Source organism: Balearica regulorum, chromosome 18 (assembly GCF_011004875.1).
Source record: "Balearica regulorum gibbericeps isolate bBalReg1 chromosome 18, bBalReg1.pri, whole genome shotgun sequence".
Lineage (NCBI taxonomy): Eukaryota > Metazoa > Chordata > Aves > Gruiformes > Gruidae > Balearica > Balearica regulorum.
In genome coordinates this window covers 2,990,431-3,015,282 of record NC_046201.1, presented here as the reverse complement: position 1 = coordinate 3,015,282, position 24,852 = coordinate 2,990,431, and the positions used below count along the sequence as shown (strand labels likewise).

The 24,852-nt window shown below is 48.2% G+C and overlaps 2 long non-coding RNA genes across 4 annotated transcripts in view; one reads left to right on the top strand and one right to left on the bottom strand.

The window, feature by feature from the left end:
* Positions 1-17,299, top strand: part of LOC142604389 (uncharacterized) — a 23,413-nt gene extending 6,114 nt beyond the window's left edge. For all 3 annotated transcript variants that reach the window (XR_012838250.1, XR_012838248.1, XR_012838249.1), the window contains exon 2: positions 15,602-17,299. This is a non-coding gene — a long non-coding RNA (uncharacterized LOC142604389). The remainder of the gene's footprint in view (positions 1-15,601) is intronic.
* LOC142604390 (uncharacterized) lies at positions 17,295-24,852 on the bottom strand. Its single transcript, XR_012838251.1, has 2 exons — positions 22,411-24,852; positions 17,295-19,988 (listed from the first exon to the last, which is right to left on the bottom strand). It is a non-coding gene; the product is annotated as an uncharacterized LOC142604390 (long non-coding RNA).

Sequence of the window (24,852 nt, the reverse complement as noted above, 5' to 3'; positions counted from 1 at the left end):
TCTCTCAGCACCAACAGCTACTGCTCTGGAGGGAGATTTAGCAAGATATAAAGAAGTCTGCCACACTCAGGAAGATTTTTTTTTTCCTCTCTCCAGTCTTGCATTTAATTTAAAATAAGTAATTATTAGTGCCAGGGTCTCTTCAGTCTATGAACAAATGAGATAGTGGGAAAGAAGGAGCTATGAGATCACTGAATGACCGTTTTGTCCATCTCTGCCACTAATATGCATGCAGAGGCATTTGCAAGCACTAAGAGTTTTAAAGATTGGAACTTTATGTAATTTAACAAACATCCATTATAACCAAGAGAATCATGTGGATTTAGCAGTTGAAACTCTTGAATTTGTTCTTATCCTGTCTGTTTTGCAGTGGAGCATTCAGTCATTGTGTCTAAGTCATGTGCTGGGGATGCCATCCTGCGTGGGATGTTTCAGCACAGTCAGGAGGTTTCTGTTGATGTGATTTTTTTGGTGGGAATTGCAGTTGTAGCAGGCCTGTGTTGTCTGTGCAACAGTTTTGGCTTTGCTGAACTTGATCTCTGAGGATGTGGAAACATTTCTTTCTGGGTAGGTTCAGAGGTTGATCTATATCTGCCTCATGGGAATTGCAGCTTGGGAGCTCCTGCCGTACAGGTGTGAGTGGATGCTGTTGACGTGGGTGAGTCGTGGCTCCTGGGCTGGTGCCATCCTCAGCATCACCTGCGCCCGGGGTTGGTGTCCATCTGGACTCTCCATGGACCTGCTCCTGTGAGCACTCCTGTCTCAGTCCAGTGAAGGTACCAGCTGGCTGTAAGCATTTTAAAGAGCTGAGCTTGGCTGCAGAGCTAACCTGGCTTGTTTTGTCAAAAACAAGTTATAGAGGAAACCAGCTGATGTGCAAAGATGTGATGAATAGCTGGAAGTAACAACCTTTCCTAGCAGAGCTGGGAGGTACAAGAGGTGTTCATTCTCCTCCTCTACCCTAGTGTTGCGTTGGTTGGATGGGACCTCTCATGGTTTCCAAATCAAAATATTCAGTACTTTTTCACTGCACAATACATGAACGTTTCATCCACGCACCCAAAGAGAGATCAAAATAGCAATTTTTCCCCTTGGCCGTGGTGTGGGTGCCCTGTTGGCTCTGACTCTCACGCTCTGAAAGCTGTTAAAAACATCTGTGAACCAACTGGCTCAGAGAACAGCAAGAGTAAAGACTCGATTTTAGTTGTGGTTAAAATCTTTTTTGCCTTTTCCAAATTACCCACCTTTCTTCTCAGCTCCCACTGGGGCTGATGGCTGGATTTGGGAGTGTGCAGCACGTAGCTCAGCGAGAAAAGCCTGTGCGTTTCTTCGCTCTAATTGTTGTGTGGGGCCTCCACAGGAAAAACGTTAAGGGTCTGTTAACAGAAAAAACTTGAAAATTACTGAATATCTACACAGCACTCAATTGCTGTCCATCTTCCCCACCATTTTATTTCAACACAAAGAGCAAATAACTGTGTGCAGTGATTTCAGCTATTGCTGAATTACGTAGTTATTCATGACATGCAGATTACAGGGCAGTAATTATAGCTGAGGTTGCTGTCATTTTACTAGATCCCTACATATCAAGATCTCATAAGTGCTGGGTTTTTTTGCTCATATGGCAATGTTTAGCTTTAGCTGGAGACACAGTTAAGTAGGGAGCTTTCAAAATGCACCTTAACTGCCAGGGAATCAAGACTGCAAAATCTCTTTGAAAATAAGGTGACAACTGAATCTTTCTTTGTCTGGACTGAGCTTCTCCCATTATATTCTGGATGTTATTCCGAGACCTGGCAAAAGTTCCGAGGGGCATTAGCAGTGCAAAAATAGCACTGGGTTTGGCCATGCCCAAGTTGTTGTTTTGATTCTGTTGGTATTTGGGTGATGGTGGAGGGGGAAGGCTGACGATGGCTGGAGTGGGAGGCTGGGAAATTAATTCATTTTTGCTCACCAGGGGATCTCATATCAGCAGGTTATCTTTTCTGATACAAAAAAAGCTACGGTGCAGAAAAGCACATTAAAAAATAACTCTATGGGCCTATCCAAGGTGAGTTGGGATCTGAGACCAGTGACTTGGCATGGCTGGCCAGGGGACAGCTACGTGGACAGCCCAGGGGGGTTAGCTGTAAAGACCTGAGGTCTGACTCTGTGGTACAAACCACTTCCTCGCTCAGCATCTGGGAGGTCACAGCTGAGCCCTGGTGTAGGGCTGGGACCCGTAGTGAGCACACGGGCCACCCCGGGAGGAGAGGTGGTCATCACGCGTTCCTCTACCAGCATTGTTTTAGCACTCGAGCGCGTGTGGGTGTGTATGGATTCTGCCTGGGGGAGCACTGCCGGAGTGGATTTCTAATTATAGCTAATTGCAGGGTTGATACTCTCTGGATTTGGTCTGATATAAGTCAAACGATTTCCTGTTGTTGAGCACTTTAGAGACACGTACCCAGCGGCACTGAGATGGACGTCTTTTCTGAAGGCGTCCAGCTGGGCAAGCACACACGCTTCCCTTTCCTTCCTGTGCACGGACCTCGGTGGAGCAAAACACCCCACCGCAGCCTCACGCTGTGGTCTTGGGCGATGTGAACAATGCATTTTATTAAATAGTGTAGAGGTCCCTAAGCCAGGTGAAATGGTCGGGTTTAGTTAAGCTGAGTGCTCCTGGGAGGAGCAGGGTGGCTTGGCCGTGTGGAGCACTGGGTGTCTGTGGTCGGACCTTTTAGGTTCCCAAAAGCACAGCACCTTTCTCTGCACAGCCTTGCAGCTGGTGCTGCTGACAGCACTTTGCATCAAACGCTTAGGAAAGCTCTGTCACAGATGTACTTTCTGAAAAATGGGAGCCAAAATATCTTAACTGTGTTCCCCGCAATGGGACTTGGTGCATTAATCGGTTAAATATTTACATAATGCTTTTAAAGTCAAATATTGCGTATGAGCTAAATTTTATCCCAAGTCATTAAATTCATACTTTAAAGCCCATTTTTAATGTCCCCATTAGGGGACATTAGAAGTGTATTTCATGTAGTTAATATAGTTGTAACACTGTGCTGTCAAAGATCCCGAGTGATAGAAGGGCAACTCATTAGACCAGGTACTGGGTACACAAAGAGACAGGCAGATCTCAAACACAGAAAGGATCAAAGTTAAATAAAGGTTTAAGAAGAAAAGCAGCAACTTCGAAAGGAATAAGGCGAGTTTGACTCCAAATGTAATTTCTTTTTTTTGAACTTTGGCTGTCACACGAGCCAGAATAATGTTTTCATAGCCTTTAAGATGTTTCAGACAAGCAGTATTCTCTAGGAGAAACCGTCCCCCTCTTTCCCAGAGACCCTCTGCAAACTGAAGCCACAGTTCTGAAAACCTGGAATTGATGCCAAGCGTTTTAATCTTACCAAAATAACCAATGAGCACAACTTTACATAGAAAATTACTTTTAAAATTATTTCAATGTTAACATTGTAGGTGACACTAAGTATATTATGTGACTTTGGGTCTGCTCAATGCTTTTCAAATGGATGCTGCTGCTACAACAGATGCTGGTCGTGTTTCTTTTCAGATGTTTGTAGGAAATTACGTGGAGAAAAAGCTCTGCCGTAGGGGACACCCAAAGGAAAATGGAATGAAGAGAAGGAGCAGATTCTCTAGGCACTGCTGAGTCTTGAGGTCTGGAATTCTTCCTGGCAGGATGTGTTTCAGCAGGGTGGAAGGGTTGGGAGTCTGGGAGGATGCTCACCGTGACTGCTGGGGCTTCCAGAGGTGGGCACGTGGTCCCAGATGGGTGACGTGTGCTGGCACTGATGGCCCCAATGTTCGCTCACCAACTTTTCTTCATGCTATTCTCTTCCTCAGCTCATTTTCTGCACGTTGTCTGAGAAAGCTCTGGGAAGGAAAATGGGAGTAAAATTTGTTTGTGAGGACAGGGAATGAATTAAAGATCATCCTTAGTGAGAGAAGGGCCCTGGCAGCGAGAACGGCTAGAGCTAGGCTGGCCCTTGCCTGTGGGCGAAGGCTGGTGTGTCACTCATTGCAAATAGCTCTAAATTATCCAACCCCTGACCCTGTTCAGATATTGGATGAACCATTTTGGCTTGTGGCGGAGAGCAGTTCATACAAGACATTTTAACGGCTGCTTTTGATGTTCAAACCAATGAATCCCTGAATTACTATCCAAACTGAGAAAAACATCCTTGTAGCTACGCTGGCATTTACCGATAAAGATGTACCGAAGTACATCTAAACACAGAGTCTGCATTACCAGACCTTTGGAGATTACTTTTATCTTCTTTCCTCTATTAAATATAGCTCAGCTCTACTGCCTTGCACACAAATAAAATTTGCTGCCTATTATTTCTAGGAATCATCCATTAAGTATTTTTAAAAAGCTGTTCAGCCACGTGTTTGCACTAGATGGGATCGCTCTTGTGTAATCCCCAGTGTTCCCTGGGCACAACGGTTATTTTTTGGCTCATTTATGTAGGAAGTAACCTTCACTGCTTCACCACTTTGTATGTCTTTTAACAAATCTGAACACATGGTGGATTCTCTTATCTCAAGCTGTGGGGTTTTGCCCTTGGCTGGAAGCGTGGAGCAGACATGGTCAGAGAGAGGGAGACGATCTCACCTGGGGAATTCTCTGGCTGGAGGTGCTGTCTGATGGCTGTGCATGGTTGCTTTGCACAGTTCCCTCCGAAGAACCGTGACTGGGTGATGCTACGGGGCTGGGGATCAGCACGTGGCAGCTGGATTTCAGCAGAGAAAGGGTGGGGTGGGGGGAGAACAGCTCTGGCATCCCACTGGAGGAAGGATGCTCTGCTCATCATCTCCCGAGGAGAACCCTCGAAGGGAAGACAAATCGCACATATCCAGTGCTAAATGGCATATGACTCAAGAAAAAAAAAAAAAAATCACACCTCTATTACATACATTTATCTCATTGTGTCGGGGCCTGACAACCACCACCAGATGCTCATCTTCTCAGTTGCTTTATTGGATTCTGGGACATCCTCGTAATTGCTATAAGTGGGAGATGATTCCTCAGCATCTGGCGTGTGTTAATACTGATTCAGAGCCCTTATCAATCCACTTAAGGAAAGAGTGTACGTGTTCGCTGTGCAGTCAGAGGCATTCTAAAGGATCATCATTTCATCCTTTTTTTTTTTTTTTTTCCTTTGAATTGCTGCTGAATGACTGAGTCCTTGCCAAACACTGCTGCAGTTTGAACAGTTAAAGGTGAGGAGGCATTGCCCAGATGTCACCTCCATTTCTGGCGATGGGTAGGAAAGTGCTGCCCCATTTCCCCCAGCCTTGCCCCTAGGTTGTATTTTAGGAGCTGCTGAAATGCTCTCTAAGAACAAGTTGCCCCTCAGCTCATGAAAAGTGCATTTTGCAGTTAGAGCTCAATGGAAATCTGCCAATAAATTAAAACTACTTCTGGGGGTTTGTGGGGGATTTATTGGGGGGTTTTTTTTGGTTTAGGTTCAGACTGTCACCTGCTGCCTTTGAGGCTGGCTGCAGATGTCGATGAGCACAGCTGCTTGGACACTTCTCAGCTGGGCGTCTTTTAACGGAGGAGGGAGCACTGCCTGGAGGTCTACGGAGGCAGTGAAGTCTCAGGCAGGTGGGTTTACCTGCTCAGCTCAGAGTGAAGAAAAGGGAGGAGTAAAACTAGCTAAAAGCAGATATTTCAAGAATTGCTCCAAAGGTGCTGTTTTCATTCCAGATAAGAATGAAAACATGGGGTTTAGGTAGTTTTTAAAATTTTTGTTCCCCGCTTCCTTCCTCTGGGGAGCCTGGCAGCGTTTGGTCAAATGAGAGTTCATGCTGGCATGTGTGCAGCAACACTGGCAACCTCCCAACACTGGCAGAGCTTTGGAGGTGGAGGTTTTCGAGGGAGACAATGGTGCAAAAGGATCTGTTTGAACAAGGGAATTAAATATTTCCCCACATCACTCCTGGTTGAGGAATGCTGCTGGGTTTTGAATAGTATGCGAGGGCAGGGAAAAAGCATTCTTCAGGCTTGCAGGGCTCCAGCACTGTCTAGACTTCATAATGCAATAGTGCACACCGCCCTGCCTTGAACTCCTGCCACGGCGTTTCTCAGCGCATCCTATAAAGGGAAGCTGAGAAGCCTTCCCTCTGCCAAAGCCTCAGTCACGCTAATGAGACCCTAGTTCCTGCCGAATTTGGCAATTTGTCCCACTAAACCGGTGAACTTGCAGCAGGTGGTAGCAAAGCTCATTTCCTAAAACCGCATCCCTCTGGAAACAAAAAACCACACCTGACTTCCCGTGGTGGGGTGACCACATCTCCCTCCAGGCTAACGGAGATGCCCTGGTGTGATGCTCCTGCACAGGGAACCTGCAGACCGCCACTCTGCAGAGATGATCTTTGGACCGGCACATCGCTCTTGAGTCAAATCGCTGTCGAGTCATCTTAGAAAAGTGACGCTCGCTGCTGGAAGCCCATCCCATTGAACATGGCATTGTCTATGTGAGGTGCAGCCACCAAGAGCAATCTGTTCTTTAGAAGTTTCTGTCCTATCTGGCTCTGCATGTTGGCAGAGCTCGGCTGGTTTGGGTCACCCCTGGCATTAGGTTGCATTTCCTTCTCCACCCTCCTTTCTCCTCTTTCTGGGATGGAGTTTCTTGTATCTAAGCATGCTCTCGTCTCTGTATTTCCCACTGAAGGCTGAAGCAGAACTTGGTCACCTCTGTTTTTTCTAAACCCAGCCCAAGTAATGCACATCTGCCAGGAGGCAGAGGTTTTCCCTAAGCCCGTGGTTTGAATAACTCATTCTTTACAGCCTTGCTCCTCTCCCAGGCGTACACTGCCCACGAGGAGAGGGAAGGACGTCTCTAACGGCTGGATGCTGCCTCCTGCGAAGCCCGTGGCAGCGTACGGCTGTCAGCACACAGCATCCTCCTGGCCTGAGCAGCTCCGGCTGACGGGAGCGCAGAGCTGGCCAGGCTCGCTGCCCGTGCTCCAGCGCCAAGTCAAATCTTCATTTCGCTCTCACTGGAGTTTTGGTGTGACCTTTCCCATGGCATGTGCAGTGGAGAAATGTCCTCCCTGCTTTTACCACCGGAGGAGGTAACGAAGGGATAGCGCTGAACGAAGCTAGGGGTGTGGGGTTGAGGCAGAAAATGAACCAGCATCTTCCAAGTGCAGCACCCTGGTGCCATTGCCTTCCACCCCATTGCCTCGCAGACACCGGTACCTGGCACAGCATTTCACTAAACTCCCCTGACAGGCTGTCTTTCTGCAAGCCAAGAGAACCACCGCTGCTCCTGTTAGCAGGAAATTAGGATCTTTGTTGTATTTTAAAAGAGCCTGAAGTTTCCCGGAGTGCTTTGTGGTTCATTTACTGGCAGTTTTGGGTGCCTGGGAAGATGGTCCTCGGAGAGCATCAGTTTCCAGAGGTTAACTCCCAAGAAATGCAGGTCTCTGCTTCTTTGCGGGAAAATGGAGGCAGTTCAGATCTTTTGTCATTTTGGTGCATGGTCCTGCGCTCCATCAAAAGACAGTGTGTTCCCGTGCAAAACTATTGGCTGTAGCTGAACAGGCAGAAGTGAAGTCAGTGAAATTCTACCTAGATCCCAGTAGGATCCCAATCCCTGATGTGAATTTGAATTTTGGATTAACAAGCTTTTTAGATCTGCTGAAGCTTCTGATTTGCGGTATTTTTGCATCTTGGACTGAACAAAAATCTTGTGGCCAAAGGAAAGGGGTAGTACAGCTTGTTATGGTGTTAGGTCTGTCCACCCCAGGAAGGATGGAGGAGGTGCCTAGACTAGATGGAAAAATGGTCAGTTAGGGCCTTACATCTCGGATGAGCTGTCACTTCTTAATTTACATGCAGGGGAACGGGCACAGAGAGCTTCTGTGCTAAAGTCTGTAACAAATGCTGAGAAAACCTGCAGAGTCCTGCTCCCATTTCCTGCCCTAAATCCCGCACAACAGACCCCGATACCCAGGGCCGGGAGCCAAACACTCCCCAGTCAATGGAAAGATTCCCCTTGACTTTAATGGTCTTTGCATGAGTGCCTAATTCCTTCCTGTTCACAGGCTCTGTTGAACTTGGTTATGGAAACAACTGCAGATAAAAAGTGCTGCAGTGAACTGTAAACCCTTCAAAGCAGTGCGATGGCAGATTTTGCTGTCCTCCCAGACAGTTGGAATGGGTTTTGTTTGACAAAAAGCCTGATATATGTTCTTCCAGCCAGCGCCGTGGCTACAGTGTGAATGAGTGTTTTAACAAATATATTCATGCAGACAGGGTTTGTGGTCAGCCCGCTGGGTTTGGAGCCAAGCTCTTCTCAGCAGGACGGGAAACGCAGGGAGCCCGTGTCCGTGCTAGGCGAAGCTGAACCTCTGCAGCTTTGACACGCCAACATCTCTCAGAGCTGCGGTCTTGAATCTTGCAGCTTCAAGGGGCTGGTTCAATTCCCTGCATGTCACTGGTAGAGACTAGATGTTGCCCAATTTTGTCAGCTCTTTGTGAAATGTGAGATTTTTGCCCCAGACTGTACCACTGCTGGCTACTGTCCCACCTTGGGCAGGGCTGGCATCTAAAACTGCTGACAGAAGGACATGAGACCCCAGCTCAGCGAGGCACTAGCTTAACCATAAAGATGCCGTGAAGGTCCAGTCCCATTGCTGCGCTGAGCACCCTCCCGCCTGGACCAGACATCACTCCCGTGCCATCAGCCCACCCCATGCGGTGAGTGAAGCTGAAGGCACCTTCTCGGCCACCTTTCTGGCTTGCTCCACAAAACTGTTTGGCAAAACACTTAAAGAGGTGCTTAACGTTACACATAGATGTGTTTCACTGACTTTCACAGGGATTAAACAAATGTAAGCGTTTGCCCGGAGGGGATCTTGGTGCACCTGGCTGTGCGGTGCCATCGAGGGGTGCACGGGATTTCCTCCCTGACCTGGGACTATTGACCAGCGCTTCGAAGCAAAAGATCTACCTGCTCTGGTCTAATCGTACAAGGAGCAACAATAGCAGAGAGATTGTTTAGTCTTTATAAAGCCCACAGACACTGAATCTGACCCTGTTAGCGGAATAGTGACTTTCGCAGGGGATGTGTCTGAGTGTTTGGGAAGAGCAGAAAGTGTTTTCCGATGTGGAAGGTTGCTCAGCTGATTGTCAGGGGACAGGAGGCTGATGATGATCGCTGTTTCTTTCTCTACACCCTAGAAACTTTCTAGATCTAGTTAATGGTTTAAGTTGTTTTACTTCGCTGTTCAAACCCCAGATGGGTTTTGCCATTTCTTTTTTCCACGCACCGAAAGGCAGCCGGGTGCCTGCAGCCCCCACCTGCCCATCCCTCACTCGTCGTATGCGGCGTCAGTACGAATGTGACCCCATCCACAGCGTGGCCTTAACGGCTTGGGCACAAATCCGCACTCCTGGAGCCACGTTCTGCAAGAGGAACCGAGACCTCACTTTCGCAGCTGTGCATTCCTGAGATGAAAAGGGCAGCTCAGGCCCAGGCTGTTTCGTAGCAGAAAATCAGACCTGGGCAATCTATGGAAAAGTCTGGCAGCTGCAAGAGCTGGCTGGCTGCTGGAAAAATCTGTAGCGAGCTCCGTCGGGGTCCCCTCCTGACCCCTTGATTTGGGGAGCGCTCCCCGTCAGATTTCTAAGATTTTGAATGCTCGCCCATCGGTCTCACCAGAAGTGTGGCTCTATGAAGACTCCCAGGTCACAGACGTAGGAATTACAAAGTGCTGGCCTGGCTCTTTTGGAAGGATTTTTTGCTTTTTACAGTCACTGTCTGCAGCCTAGGCTGATCGTTCTGTTGCAGAGGAAAAGAGGCAGCAGACTGAGACGTGGATGAAGTAATGAGTTCATCTCTCTGCAGTTTAGCCAGGTACACATTTTTTTCCCCTGGAGCTTAATTAAAATGCATACATCTTTCCTCACATTTTTATGAAGCTCAATGGCAAGTAATGGTCACTCTCTAATTACACCGACATTAACTTGTTTTCATGGCTGAAAAGGACAGATCCAAGGGCAGTATTGTTCCCCTCCGTTTCGTTACTCTGGGATGTGCTATCTCCAGCAAGCAGCTAGAAACCCAGGTTTTATAATCTGAGCCAGCATTCCCATGGGCTGGACTGTGCTGGTGATAGGAGGATAGACTTGTCCAGTGGAAAATACACGCATTTATCTGCGCTGGCTGATAAATCCTTACCCAGCTGATGTTCTTCCTGCTCCGTTTTGCTGGCATTGGCTCTGACCCCATGGACCTCATCCTCTCCAGGGTTTGGAGCTCCCATGGCCGGAGGAGCAGCCCACTTCCATGGCTTGCTGCCTGCTCAGAGCCCTCTCCTGCCTGGACTCCTCCTGGTGACCCCAGGGCTCACTGAAGAATAAGGAAAATAAGAATGCAAACAAGTTTGATTGAATAATGAGTTAAGTTTCTTTACCCAGCCACAAAACTGGTCATATTTAGCCAGAGCAATATTAAACAGGGGCTCTCCTGGTCCAACAGACTAGTCTGTCCTACAAAGGAAACCACCAGCTCCGTTGTGGGAGGGATGTAAAGTTGTTGATGGGAACAAGCACAGCGTGATCCTATGGCCTTCCACTCCACTGTGATTTCGGTTACTCCAGACTATAATCAGCACAGCCGACCAGTCCTCATCGCAGAACGGTTGGCCACTGGCATCAGAGGCTGCTGGTGAGCGTGGCTGGCCGACGTGCCTTGTAGCAACCTTCATGGAGGGTTGATGCGGTCCCAGAAATGTTTTTGTGCTCCTTTGTGATATCCGTCCAGCTTGGTTGCATCCTGCAGGGTTATTGGTTATGAAATGGCTGGTTTTACAGTGACGCTTTTAAAATTCAGCTCTTCTTAATATGGAGTTGGTTTTTACTGGTATGAAGTTTGCAGCATTGTTTTCTGCTTGAAATTATTGCTGCTCTAACATGCCAAAACTCAGGGTGTTTTGTTCCATTTTCTCGCCTAAACCTACACCAGTCCCACGAAATCAAAACCTAACCTGAAGTACTCAAATGTCTCAAATTGCCCTGCATACATGGGAAATGGACACATTCAGAAGTCTTGCCAGGACGGGTGCACTATGAGAGAAGGTTATGCACTATGAGAGAGCGTGCAAGTCCAACATGACTCCACTGGTAGGTGGTTTGAGCCTCAGCCGAGGCAAGGAGGTTGGAAGGAAGCGTACGGCTTCGCTTGGGTGCTTTGTGGCTTGACCATCTGCAAGGAGAATGAATAGGCACCGTCTCTCACATCCGCCCCCTCCAATTTAGTGCATGCCTGGAAAAAGGCAGTGGTAGGTGCTGTCTGTATAATAAATGGCATCTGTATGACAAATGGTGCATCTCTAGGGCTTTCCTTTGCAGACTTAGAAAGCTGTGGCTGGAGTGATGGGAACAGCAGAAGAGGCGACTGCAAGACCAGCAGGTTCAAAGAGCTTAGCTCGGCTGCCTATTCTGGGGATGAGTTAATCAGCTGTAATATGTGAGGTCTGCAAGGCACGGTGATGAACGGGAGCATACGGAGGGGGAAGGCCATATAGTTAAAAGAGCATTGGTGATAGCACAAATGTCCTTCTGGCAATGTGATTTATTAGGCTGTGATGGCATCTTTCACATGAAGTGGCAGATGCCTCATCATACACGACATTTAATGCAGGATGAGAGTGGTTTCACTGCAGGAAACCATTCTCTGTCTGCAAGGGAGGCACTAGGCAAGCTGGACCGAGCTGGAAGCACCAGTTCTGTGACTTGCCATGGCTCGCAGCATGCTCGCCATCGGAAAGGGAATTTTTAAAATCAGATTTTTATTAGGTGCCTAATTGACTCATCATCACTGCCCCCCCCCCCCCCCCATGCACACATATTTGCACTGCACTGAAATGTGAGCTTAACGAGGCTGGTGAGAAATGTTTTCTGAATATAGCTGGGGAGAGAGAGGAGTGAGGAGGGTGAAGGAGCGAATTCATCCCATGTTTTTAAAACAGAAGATTGTAAAAGACTAAAAAAACACCCATACAAAAAAAAACAACAACAAAAAGAAGTTGTGGTTTCTTAAGCCAGTTTGCATTCCTGGAAGTTGATGACGCCCTGGATTACTGTTGTTTTTTTAGACATCTTTCAATTTTTTTAGGATAGTTTGTCCGTAGTGTGGGTATGTGTGGGCAGAGAGCTGGGGAATATGCAGAAGGGAAAAAAAGCTAAAAATGGGTAGGAACAGGCTGACTGCATATGCTTTTTTTTTTTTTTTTTAAAATAAAGAGCTTGAAGTTGTTAAAGATTTGAGGATGTGGGGGTGGAACACAAGCATGGCAAAGGAAGTCAATCCTGAAGACCACATCTAATACAGGATCTTTTGTGCTTCATTAAACATCGTGCCTCCTTGGCTACAGGAGAGCTGTGTCTCAGTTTGCAAAATAATCAGTCCAAACTTCTGATTTATGTCACTTGGAAGCTGCCTTGCTCTGCAGAGAGAGAAGGGATGCAGCCAAGCCCGTTTCAGGCCAACATGCTGGGACTGTGATGGCATGGTGGTCTTGCAGGTCTTGTATCGGTGCCACCAGGAAATTTGTTTCTTTTTGCTGTCCAGTTTTGGTGTCACATCTCATTTTGGCATTTTTGCTTAGAAAACAGTCATCATCTTCAGGAATTGCTTCTCTTTTCTTCGTGTTACTCCTCAGGCTCAGGCTGAGCTAAGCCTCACCATTCTCCACAAGAGGCTGATGCTTTGCTAGTTGTCCAAGAAATGGAGAGTTAGCTCAGCTGGTCCCCGAGCGGGATGGAGGGAAGGTGGGGAGTCAGAGGGCCAAGGTCTCCTCCCGTTTACGTGAGTGTGTAATAGCCAGAGCATGTTCTGGCTATTCTGCTAATTTCCTGATGGTTGCTCTGGATTTTTATTGCTTGCACTGAAAGAAAGGTCTGGTCTGTAATTCGAACATCTAAAGGGAAAAAAAATAGGTGCTGCATTGGTGTCTGAAGGAGAAATAACTTTGCCCACTCTGCCAGGGCGTGCGATGGTTTCCTGGGAAGAACAGCTCTGCGCTGGCAGAGGCTTTGGCTCAGGCACCCGGCGGCTCTGCCCTGCCCGGAGGTGGCAGCTACAAGAGGTGCGGGTGCTGTCGCTGCCAGGTGAAAAACACCCATTAAATTTTCACTCCAAGCTCTTCTCCACCCTGAAGCTCTGTAGACATGCCAAGATCACAGGGTTTTTTTTCTTGTTACCAAAGCAGATGCTGACGTTCCCAGTAAGTGTATCCAACAAGTCTGTTCTTTGCTCGTTGCTTCTTTCCAATACAATAAGGCCTTTCTGGAAAATTTCAGATTAGCTCTTTTTTTATTATTATTATTTCTTTTTTTTTTTTCCCCCCCCCTCAGTTGGGAGCTTCCTTTTAAAACATTAATATCTGTATTATTTTTTTCCCCCAGCAGGTTAATTAATACTTGATTCATCACTTCGAAAGCTAAAGGATATTTATCCAGATCATGAAGGAAATGAATGCCTTCTATAAATAACTGCAGCAACACTCGCTAGTGCTCACTGACAACCCATCTTTATTTATGCTCCTTCTTCTTCAGGAAACGAACTCTGCTCCGCTCTAGAGGAGTTAATCCTAACCTTTTCCCAGGGTTGGTTTTGCACTGGCCTGGCTCAGTGTTTTCCTACTTGAGCTTTACTTTGTAAACATGGTGCCTTTTTCTGAGGGAAAAGGGCAGCGTTTGTGGAGAGAGACCCAGACAGTACGGCGTAATTGCTCCAGCCTGGGCCAGCAAAGGCCATTTGAGACCTTGGGTGTTTTCATGGGCTGGGAGGTCCCTGGCACTCTCTGAAACGTTGTTTAGTTTTGGCTATTGAAAAAAAAATTGGAAAGCCCTCTCAGAGTTCCCATCTGCTTCAAATAAATGGTGTTTATTGTCTTTGACTCCAGCTCTCCAGCTATTATCATTGGTGACCTTAATTAGGAGCATATTAAAAATCAAGTCTAGTTTGTCACTCAAATGTACAGAATAAAAAAGCTATTGTTTACTTTTGCTGTTAACTTGCATGTTCCTCCTGGGTGCTGCTCTGCATCCATGAGAGCGTTTGGCTGCTCACCGGAGAGGAAAGTCCTTGTTGTCCCTGTGGACTTCAAGGGCAGAAGTAACTGGGTGGGTGCTGGGAAGCTGGACAAGGGGTCTGAGGGGCACCGACGTGGCATGGGAGTCGCAGTGGATGCTGGAGGCCAACCAAAGCATGACCTGTTGTAATGTGGTGCCTTGGGCATCATGCGCCAGGTCCTGCATCTCTGTTATGGGTCTAATGCTGCTCTCATGGCTCCCGAGGGGCTGGGGGTGGCCAAAAGCTCTACGTGCTTGTCCAGAACAAGGCTGGAAAAACATTGCTGACGTCATTTCTAGGCTCCTGACCTCACTGCAGTAAAACCCAGTGGACAGCTTGCCCTGGAGTCTGCAGAGTGGGCTTTTCGTCACTTCAGCAATGACACTTGTTTTGAGACAGGATGAGGGGAACCAAATGAGCTCATCCCTCCTGTGTTGCTCAGTCTCTTGATTTTCATCATAAATGATGCACTTGGTGAGGCTGCCTCCAGGAAGCACCAGCCTCTGGAGTCACATGACTGTGTAAAAATCTCAGCTTTTCGTCATTTCCCTCATGAAAATGTGAGCTGAAAGCTTCAAGCACAAAGGAGCAGCTAGACATTTTTTATGATTGTTTTAAAAGTCTATGCTGCTTAAGATGAACTTACAGGTTTGTGGGGTAGGGGTTTTTTTCAGGGACATTGGCTCATGAATTTTTAATTCTTGAGCTTGGCAGCACTGGTTGAATTAGAAACAGAACAACTGATTTTAATGAGTGTAAGATTAATGCAGATGAGCTTGACTGAAAGTGTGATCCAGCTGAGGAGGGAGGATTGTCTCACTTCACATACCAGCTTCCTCCTCGGTGGGCTGTTATGTTGCAAACATTACTACAGCAGAGCACATTCTCATCACTGGCCAATACCTGGGGGAAAGACGCTCGTTAAACAGCCCGGTTCATGCAGGATATTTTGCATATTAACCCTTGGCAGCTGCCCTGGACCCTCACAGTCCTGCAAGGTGGACTGCGGCTCCCAAGCGTGCAAGTGGGGAGGAAGGAGGGTGCGGATGGATGTGCACTGGTGGAGGAGAAACCTGCCTTGACTCTGGGCCAGTGTCCGCTGGATGGGAAGGAGAAGACGTTTGGCTGTTGCGTGGAGCCATCAAAGCTCCAAGCAAGGTCAGGAACTCCATCTGGTGCCTATCCCTTGCTGGAGAGCTGTTTTATTTGTTTGAAGTGCTTAGCACTGTGGGTTGTATAAATAGCAGTTACTGATAGGAGAGAGCCGCCGTCCCACAACATCCCTGCACTGGGCAGAGCTCTTGCACTGCTCCGAGGAACCTGTTAGCTCCGTGACTTCTGTCCTGCACACCTGAAATTAGATATTTGTATAGTGAGTGGTTTTACTACCTGAGCAATAAGGAAAGATGGGGAAGGCTGAGCTGAACTAATTTTATTTGTTTCTGTGGGCAACTGGCAGTTTTATACCTCTGTTTTATTTTTTTATATGTTTTAATCAGGTAGTGGTTTCAGAGATCGCGTCGCTGCAGGTTTTACCTGCTTGGGCTGTCAAGCGAATGTAGCGGGAGAATTCATGAGCAGAATGTGATGAACCATAAATAATGAGCAGCATCCCAGGAAAGCATCAGAGGAGAAGGATGGCCCGGCAGCTGGTGAGCTCACGTGTCCAGCTTTACAGGGACCTCCTGCCTGACCACAGGTAAAGCACAGCATCGTACTCTGCTTCAGTATCCCACCCTCGGAGTGGAAGGAAGAGCCGTGCAAGATGTGTTAGCAGTCCCCAACCCAAGGGCTTCTTGGTGTCCACATGACCCCATGCATCCTAGGGGAATTAAAAGCTCGAACAGCAGAGACTGCTCAGCAAAATACTGGGACTGCAAAGGTAGATGGAGAGGGCGTTATTGTGAGTCTGTTTTGCAGCTGCAGTTTTGCAGATCTCAGGGGTCTAGTAGGGAAATATGTGAGGGCAAAGGGGGTCCCTGGGACAAAAGTGCTGTGCCCCAAAATTAGAAGAACTTGAAAGACCACATCAAAAATAACTCACTGTGCTCTTCCCGGGTGCTAGAGGGCCAAGGATGTCTCTGTGCCGGGGCTTGGGACCACACAGGCGTGGGAATGCCCTGCAGTGGGAGGCATTTTTCCAGAAGCTTATCCTGAACTTTTAAAAGATTTTTTTTCCTGCTTCAAAACCTGTATATTATAAAGCAAAATCCCTCATGTTGTTAGCATCACTTTCAACCAGCAGCAATCATCAGATCCTGAGTCTGTTGCCAGCAGCGGTGCTGGTGATTGACCTCATCTGCTGCAAGGCTAAAGGACGAGCCTGTTTCCCCCTTTGCTGAGCTTCCCACATTGCTGCTTTGCTCACAAGGAAGGAAAATCCCTACAAAAATTGGGCTGCCACCACATCAGGAGACTGCCAACAACCTCCTCCCGGTGCAGCTGTCCTGGAATGCATTTAAAAACCCACCCTCAACCCATTTCTCCTCCCCTGCATTTTTCCCAATACATTTTCCTGAGGTCCCGGTGCCGGTTTGCAGGGATAGCCACCCTCTGCTACTGGCCAGGTGGCTGGTGGCATGTCCCATGACAGAGCAACCTGCCCTCATCCTGCCGACGTGCTTTGTTTGCCGTGCTCGGTTTTGCTCCCCTGCTAACCCCATCACGCTGCTCCTGTTTTTAATACCAAGCAATAAACCCGCCTCTTTGCTGTGTCTCATACACGTTGCGAGCGGCGCAAGGTATTAAGTTGAGCACGTTTGTGTTTAGCACCTGCCAGGTGTGTCCTGGCGAGGAATGCATCGGCTCTTCCGTGCTGCCAGCCCCGAATTGCAGCGGTTCTTCTTCATCCGTGGGAGATGCCTTCATCAACTGAAACGACAGCACCGAATTCTCTCTGTCTGACAGAAGGTTGGGGTTTTTTGTTTTGTTTTTTTTTCAGCTTGCACTGAAAAGCAGTTCCTGAAGTGGATATCATTCATCCCGATGCCAGAAAAGGGGAGGAGGAGACGCGAATGTTGCTGCATCCCAGCATCTGCCCTGATTCAGTGCAGGCAGCAGTGAGCACTCCCCCCACCCAAGGGTGCTCCTGGTAGGAGTGGGTGCCACTGAAATCTGCGGCACATTTTTTTCCCCTTTCAGCAATTCCTTTTATTTTTTTCCTGGGCTGAACTTAAAGTTTGGGCTTTGGGGTTTTTTTTAATTTTTATAGGGCTTTTATTGCCATTACAGGGATACCAGGGTGGAATGTTTGATCACTGGGATAAACACGTCCCAAAATAAAGGGTTTGCACATCCTGTTTTTAAAGCTGGTCTTGCAAAATGTTCAAAAGCTCGTCTATTTAGCTAACATTTCAGTGTCTGTAAATGGTTGAAACTTTTTCCAGCTATTGTTAATGGCAGTATCTATAACTCATTGGCTGTGATATTGCATGTTCAAAATAAGGGAGAATAAATAAATACATGAAGGAAAACACAATGTCTCAGCTATGTTCCCTGCTGTTATGCTGGGAAAAGCTACTGACCACAAGGCCCCGGAACTCCTGTAGTTATTTCAGGCAGAACAGGTTGCAAATATGCCAGGAAAACTTGTACTCTAGGACTTTATCCTCCTGGGATGTATCCTGAAATGGACAGGGAGCTGGCCTGGGAGGTGAGACTGGGTGAGTTTTGTGTCTTCGCAGCTTCAGCGACGTGCTGCAAATGCCTGGGTCAGGACCCTGGTCCCCAGTCATCCCCACTGAAGTCACTGGAAAAGGTCCCAGTGCTGCGACGGAGCCAGCATCCCTGTGGGTTGGCAGGTCAGGATGTTCATGGCATCTTGCTGACGGCAGGACAGAGCAGCTGTGAAATGTTCCGCTTTGCAGTGCTTTGCCTTTGGTTAATGAAGAGTGGTCGGAGAAGGGAACTGGCTCCATGCCATCACGTACCGGAGAATTACATCTTCTTTGGCTGGATGATGAGTTCCTTCTGCTTTTGAGAAGGAGAAGCCCTGTGGCCATATCAACCGCTGCCTGTGGGCTTCTGTGTGGGGAGAGTGCCGCTTGCTGTCGGGTCGGGGAGGCAAGAGATGCTCTGGCCACATGCTGAGCTGCGGTTAGTGTGGCACCCATCCTGCTGCAACCGGGAGGAAGACCCAGGAGGTAAATGCTAATTTCTGCTGCATACTGTCCCTATTAGGCCCTGTGCTGACCAGTCAGTAACGCAGGAGTCATCTGTGGTCTGTGCTGGGTTTTACTGGCTGTGAAAGTGGGGAACAGTTCAAATATACCCATAAAAGATTGGGGTCGGGCACTTCATTACTGTGGCAGGTTAGGAGTGTGACGTGAACGCAGGGACCTGCAAAGGTGGAGAGTTAAAAGACACTTGGGACTTGTTTTCCAGGTGAGTTTATGGGATGCTGCTTTAGCCTCACCCTCCCTGTTTACTGCAGGGCACCAGTTGCCTTAAAATTGGGCCATTTATTTCTTGTGGCTTCTGAGGTCAGTCTGGCAGCAGAAAGGCTGGGGCATTGGACCTGTGGCTGTGTTTTTTCCGATGGATTTGGGAAGTGAGTGACTAATGTCACGGTAAACAAGCAGGGCCAGGTTTGCTGCACTCCTCAGCATCCCACTGCTGGTGGCAACCATGGTGGGATGGGCTGGTGGCAGCCGCCCGCTCTTATGTTGGGAAAATATTAAAATAGCAATGTGAGGAGCAAGCAAGGCACTGTTGGAGGGTCTTACTGCATTGCGATCTCTTTGTGGTGCAAAAATGATGGAATAGAAATGTGTCCCCAGCTCTCTGCTTAGCACCTCCTGAGCCCTGGGCCAGCCACGGCACCGTCCCCTTCTCAGATCCCAGAAGATGCTGCACCCCCCTCGCTGCAAGGGCTTGTTCCTTGCAAGGCGCAGCACAGAGAAGCTAAAATGTCTCATTACAGAGGAAAAGACACGGTTCTGATTTAATCTGGCTGCAAGTGGAAGAGCCCTCCCTGGCTTTTGCAGAAGGGCTCCTCTCTCCTGGCGTTAGTCATGCAAAAAAAAATTCAGGAGGGTCTCCTGGAGTGTCTCCCACTGCGTGCATTGGTACCGCAGGAATAGTCATTACTGGCTGCAATGGCAGATTTTTCCAGTGTTAGGGATGCTATGTGCACACGTTCAGGCTCCCTCCTCCTGCGTGCAGACGCCAGCTCGCCCTTCCCTTCGGTGTGTGTATGGAGCAGTCGGTGTGCTGGGGGCAGCACAGGAGCAAAGAGAGCCCGTAAGAGTCTGTCCCGGCTCGATTGTCAGCTTTCTTCTGAGAGAAAACATAGCCCTGGTGCCTGAAAAAGCCACCTGGTGACTTACGGCTTCAACAGATTTCATCTGAAGAAAATCCTTATGAAGGAAGAACTAAAGAAAGGCATTGCAGTTCTACATGCAATTTTTTAGACCTGGTTTCTAAAAAAAAGCAGCGGGGTCTGAGGCAGCCACTGGGCAGCATCGGAGAGAGCAGCCTGGAGCTGGGGTTTGTTCATTCCTCACTAACAGGGGACAACAACGTTTGTGGTGCGTTGACAATTAGCGGGGCTCAAATTCTGCATTTCTGTTGAAACTGGGAGAAATCCCTCTGGCACCGCTGGTGGGAGTGATGGGGGCGGCTGACCTGGTGGTGGAGGGGCTGTAGAGAGCACGGCACTGCGAGGCTACGTGGGTCGCTACTTCTTCGTACCTGCTGCTATTAGCAAGCTTTAACACCCCGATGTATGCTGCCGCTGAGACTAAGAGGAGGCAGGGAGGCTGTTGCATGAGCATGAGGGGAAAAAAAATCCCTCTTCTCCATTGTTTGTCCTGGCTACAGACATGGGAACTTCAGCCCAAGAACCTACAGGCAAGTCTCCAAGAAAGCATCCCAGGCTTGCAGCACCTGAGGAGGTGAGAAAGAGAGAGGGAAGCTGTGATTCATTCCTGCTGCTCGTAGCTGGAGCTGGCTGCAGGGATCAGCCCTGTGGGAAAATTCAGGTCTGAGCTTTGTGGCTTCATCAGAGCTGGACTTTGAACATTCACGCTAATATCTCCATAATGAGAAGAGAGCAGCAAGAAGCTATCATGATAGCTGGACACCTAGCACCGACAGTCTAAATACAGCTCTATCTTCCCCCTGCAGCAGACAGCCTGAGCTGCTCGTTACTGTTGTTCCACCCAAGGGCATGAGCTTAGGGAGGCAGAAAGCCCCAACCAGCCAAATTTCTGCCTGGAACTGTTTGCTTTGGATCATTACTTATTTATTTCTTTTTACACCCATCTTCCAGCAGAATTAAGGGCAGTAATGGGAAGAGAGCCCTGTAACGCTGCTTGCACACTCTTAAAATGCTTTATGCTCGTCACAGTTCTCATCCTTACAGCACCTTTGGGAAGAGAGACAACATTCAAATGCCCGTTTTACAGCACCATGCACTCAGCACTGCAGAGGAAGAAACCTTTAGTAATGCTGGCTCTGGAGAGAAAATATGAATATATGTGAGTTGCACGTATCCAATCTCATCGCAGTGAGCTCAAGAAGGTGCCGTTATTCTTATTTGTGTGCTCATATGTGATTTAGCGCGACTAATTGCTGAGAATTCCTCCCTCCTCCTAATTGTCTGCAAAAGAAATGATTTCAAAGCACAATGATTGTAGCCACTGCCAAAGGGAATAGGAGATAAAAGCAACTCCTATTACCTCCAAATGCCCCCAAATGTGTTCCTTGTCCATAGCAACAGACACGGTTTGTCCTGGAAGAATGCATCGACTATATATTTGATCTTTCACCCAAGGATCTAAAATTGCTTTCCAATGAACCGTTAGCTGAGGGATCCCCACACAGCCCTGATTAGATAGGCAAGAAGACATGGAAGCTGTGGAACAGCCCAGCTTTGTAGCACTGGGAGGGAATGACATGCTCCATGGGGAAACTACAGCTGGAGGAGCTGGGAAGGGACAAGTAGGTCAAGCTCTCTGGTTTGAGGATGTTTTGGACACGTTACGGTGATGCTACAGCCTCCGGCTCTGAGCTCGGTGCTGTCGGTAGCCACCTGAGGTAGTTGTTTAAAGGCTGCCGGGTAGCTTTCTGTGTGAAAGAGATTCGGGGGTCTGCAATTATTAAAGCACTTCAAACCCCGAAAACCACAGGCAAAGCCTCCTCAGCCCTGTTATCCACCAGTGTCCGCAGCATCTCCCCAGCCTGGCTGGGGCCGGTGCTGGTGCTGCACTGCAAACCTGGCCGGGCAGAGATGGCAAGGGAAGTAATTTTTTTTTTTTGGCTTTTTTGGCTTTTTCACATTCTCAGCTTGTGACTCAGTTATCAACTGTTGTTACCTTCACATCTCTGGCAGATCAAGAGAGGACCACTGCATTAGTCCTGTGTCACCAAGGAGAACTTAAATATTATGATTAAAAAATTCCAGTCTCGCATAGTCTACTCAGACATGCAGGAAGAAACCTTTGCAATTAGATTCCCTGTGCACCGGCAGGAGGGCAAAAGTTCCTCCTTTTTTTTTTTCCTCTCTTTTTTTTCCATGACTATATTCTTCGGTGATTTTAGAGCAGCGGGGGAGAAAAAAAAAAAAAGCGCCTGTTTGATTTTCTTCATTATGCTAAGCCTGGTTTTGTTTTCTGATTGCCAAAGCATGATAAATGGAACAGATATTACCTAGAGATTTTCAAAGATTTGCTTTCAAATTTTGTTTTTCCTGAGCCTCATTAAGTGTGCAGCTTTTATCTACGCTTTATTCTTATGGTAGTGTAGCATTGCCATATATTAATAGCTATATTTTTCCATTTGAAATTAAAAGCAGATAGGTGCTTCTCATATTTTGCTTTCAAATCCTATTTTAAAAAATATTGATCGTGTGTGTTGTTTTTCTTTTCCTCTGACCCTGCTGGCTCTGTAGAGGACGGTCACTAACAGAATGCTTTCAGTCCTGGATCTTTGTGCATTACTGAGTGCAGTTTTGTAGATTTAGGGACAGATGTGAGAAGGTATAATGTATGATAAAAGAAAAATGTGGTTTCCAACAGAGAGACAGACAAGAAAAATAAGATTTCAAGGCAGGATCTCTACAATTAGGGGGTACAGAGCAACTTAGACATGATAAGATAGCCCGTGATGTGCCTAGGCACATCTTTCAGGATGCCACTGAAAGATCTTGGCCTCCATGACTTAAGGAGAAATGTCCAAAATCATCTCCTGGCTGAGAGCCCCCCAGCACAGCCTGTGTGCTGCTCTCTAGGAGAGGTCTGGAAGAGGGTGGCAGGGTCGGGTCGTGAGGACAACATGGGTGACATGCACAAAAGCCATCCTAACATACCTGATGGTGTTTCTTCTGCTGGACCCAAGAGAACTGACCCACCTTCTGGGATATCCAGGTGTGCATCTTCCTCTCTCTGTGCCCATCCTTCATCCCACAGCTTGAAGATGTGATGAAAAGCTCTCCTTGTGCCACCTACCCAGTACAGGGAGCAGCTTCATCACGCTCCTCAGGATGGTATGACAGTGCAGGTGCTGGCTGTGTCCTCCAAGTTCCTGGGGAAAGTGCTGGAGATAAAGGCCCAAGGCAAGTTTCTCTGCTGATGCCCTGCCTTGTTATCATCGGCATGGGAAACACGGGTGCACGGGGTGAGGTGAGGACAGCCCACCCTTAGGGTGCCACTGCTCCAACCCCAGCCGTGCTGGGAGCACCATGACCTGGTGCAAAGGTGAGCTTGGACCAGCCCAGACCTGTCTCCAAGACTCAAGGTGCTCCTCATGACATTGTCCTCCAGACATGACCCCTGGAAAGCAGCTCATTTGCAAAGGTTTTCTGCAGTTCCTCCAGAGCCACTCAACGAGCTCTAATAATAACTAACTGCCTTTCTATTTATAAATGAGAACAGCAGCGAGGAACTCGGCTCACATGGCTGGGGCCACCGCAGCCCTGGTGCTCCCACCCTCTGCCATCGAGCTGTTCATCTCTGCTGTCGTGCCGGGGCCCCAGCAGCCCTGCCATCGTGCATGGGAAAGGGCATTTCCCAGGGCTCTTTCCTTGGGATACACACACAGGTTTTTTTCTTTTTCTTTCTTTTTTTTTTTTTTTTTTGCTTGTTGACAAGGGAATATTTGCTTTTTAAAAACAGGGAATATTTTTGTAGCAGCTCCTACCCCACTTTGTAAAATAAACGTTTCCCAAGTGCTTGATGTTTCAGATGATGTTATTGTTGCTGGAACGTCAGTACCAATATCAGAAGATGTATTTCTCGGGGGAGCCTGGGGATTTTGTGCTGCCCGTCTCCCATCGGTCAGACGTGACGCAGAGGACCGATGGATCCTTTCGGCTGAGCCAGCTGGATGTGGCCTGCATTGGGGCTGAGTTGGAAACACGTTTGGGTTTCGATTAACATGCTGCAGCCCAAGGCAAGCTCTCGCCCAGGCTGCACGCAGGAGGGGAGCATCACCTCCGCTCCGGCTGGGTCAGCGCGAGCTGAGGCTCGAGGCAGGGAGAAGCCGCCTTTGCTGGCTCCGGTCCGGGGACTGGACGTGTACAGCCAGTTCTGCTTCTATCCACAGCGCTGCCTCTGCTCCCCTTCCCAACAGCATTGAACCCTGTAACTGCACTTCTGGGAGAGGCTGGAGAGGGTTTTTCCTCTAATACATCCTCTCACTATCTCTGCTGTATGCGGGATGCCAGATTTGATGAAAATGCTCTGATCTGTTCTGACAAATCCTCTGTTCCTAAGTAGATAATAACCAGAAAATCTTCCTAAATAAATCCTGGTTTCGGATCTGTGCCCACACTTGTTATTCCTTTCATACTAATTAACTGCTGCTTCTTGCCCTAAATCAGGGGCATCTTCAGCCCCTCGAAGGAGAAAGGGGGCACAGATTTATGGCTGCTGAAGTCAGCATGGGACTGGGTGGAGTGTTACGACTGTAAAAACTGACAGTCTGATTTGGCAGCATTAATGCCCAAGTGACCAGAAACACACTTCTCGGCTGAGCAGGGATTAAAGGTTGCAGATAGCTATAATCCCAAACTGCAGCGGAAAGTGCTGGGATACCTTTTCATCACATCAGTAGTGCAACGAAGATGGCACATGGATCTGACCTGGAGGAGAGAAGAGGAATATATTAGAATAATAACCATTCACTCTTCCCCTCTCTTCAGTATCAAGTTGATATACTTGCTATTGAGAACCCTTTAGCGGGGGGGGGTGTCTTGGGCTCCATCTCCCCTCAAACTCAGACCAGGTCTTGTGCTGCCGGCAAGGTCTGCGCCCGTACTGAGCAAACGAAACTTCCTCGGGGAGGTTCGCTGCAGAGACGCTGAAGAAGTGAACGTCCCTGCTGCTGGTGGCTGCTGCATTCCTGTGGACACCAGCCACGTCCGCAGCATCTGTGGTCCAGCTTTCTGACCTCCTTCTTCCATCTGCAAATCCTTGGCGGGCATCCAGAGCCATTGGACGGCGAGAGCGCAGAGCTGCAGAGCAAGGCTCTCGCTCATAAGAGAGGCAGCGGTGCCACCTTCAGCACGGAGCAGCCGGGCCTGGGGGGCTGAGCCCCTCTCCCAGCAGCCTGGGGGTTCTCTGGGCTGGGCAGCATTCGCTTGGGAACCAGGGCTTTCCCTCAGATGGATGCCTTGTGCAGAAAATTGGAAATATCCTGATGAAAGATTCTGCTGCTGTTCTAGGTTTTCCCTAAGAAAGGAGAAACTCTGAGCAGCGGTTTGTTGAGTGGCACAGCGTTACCCGAGTTGCCGTCCTTGGATTCATCCCAG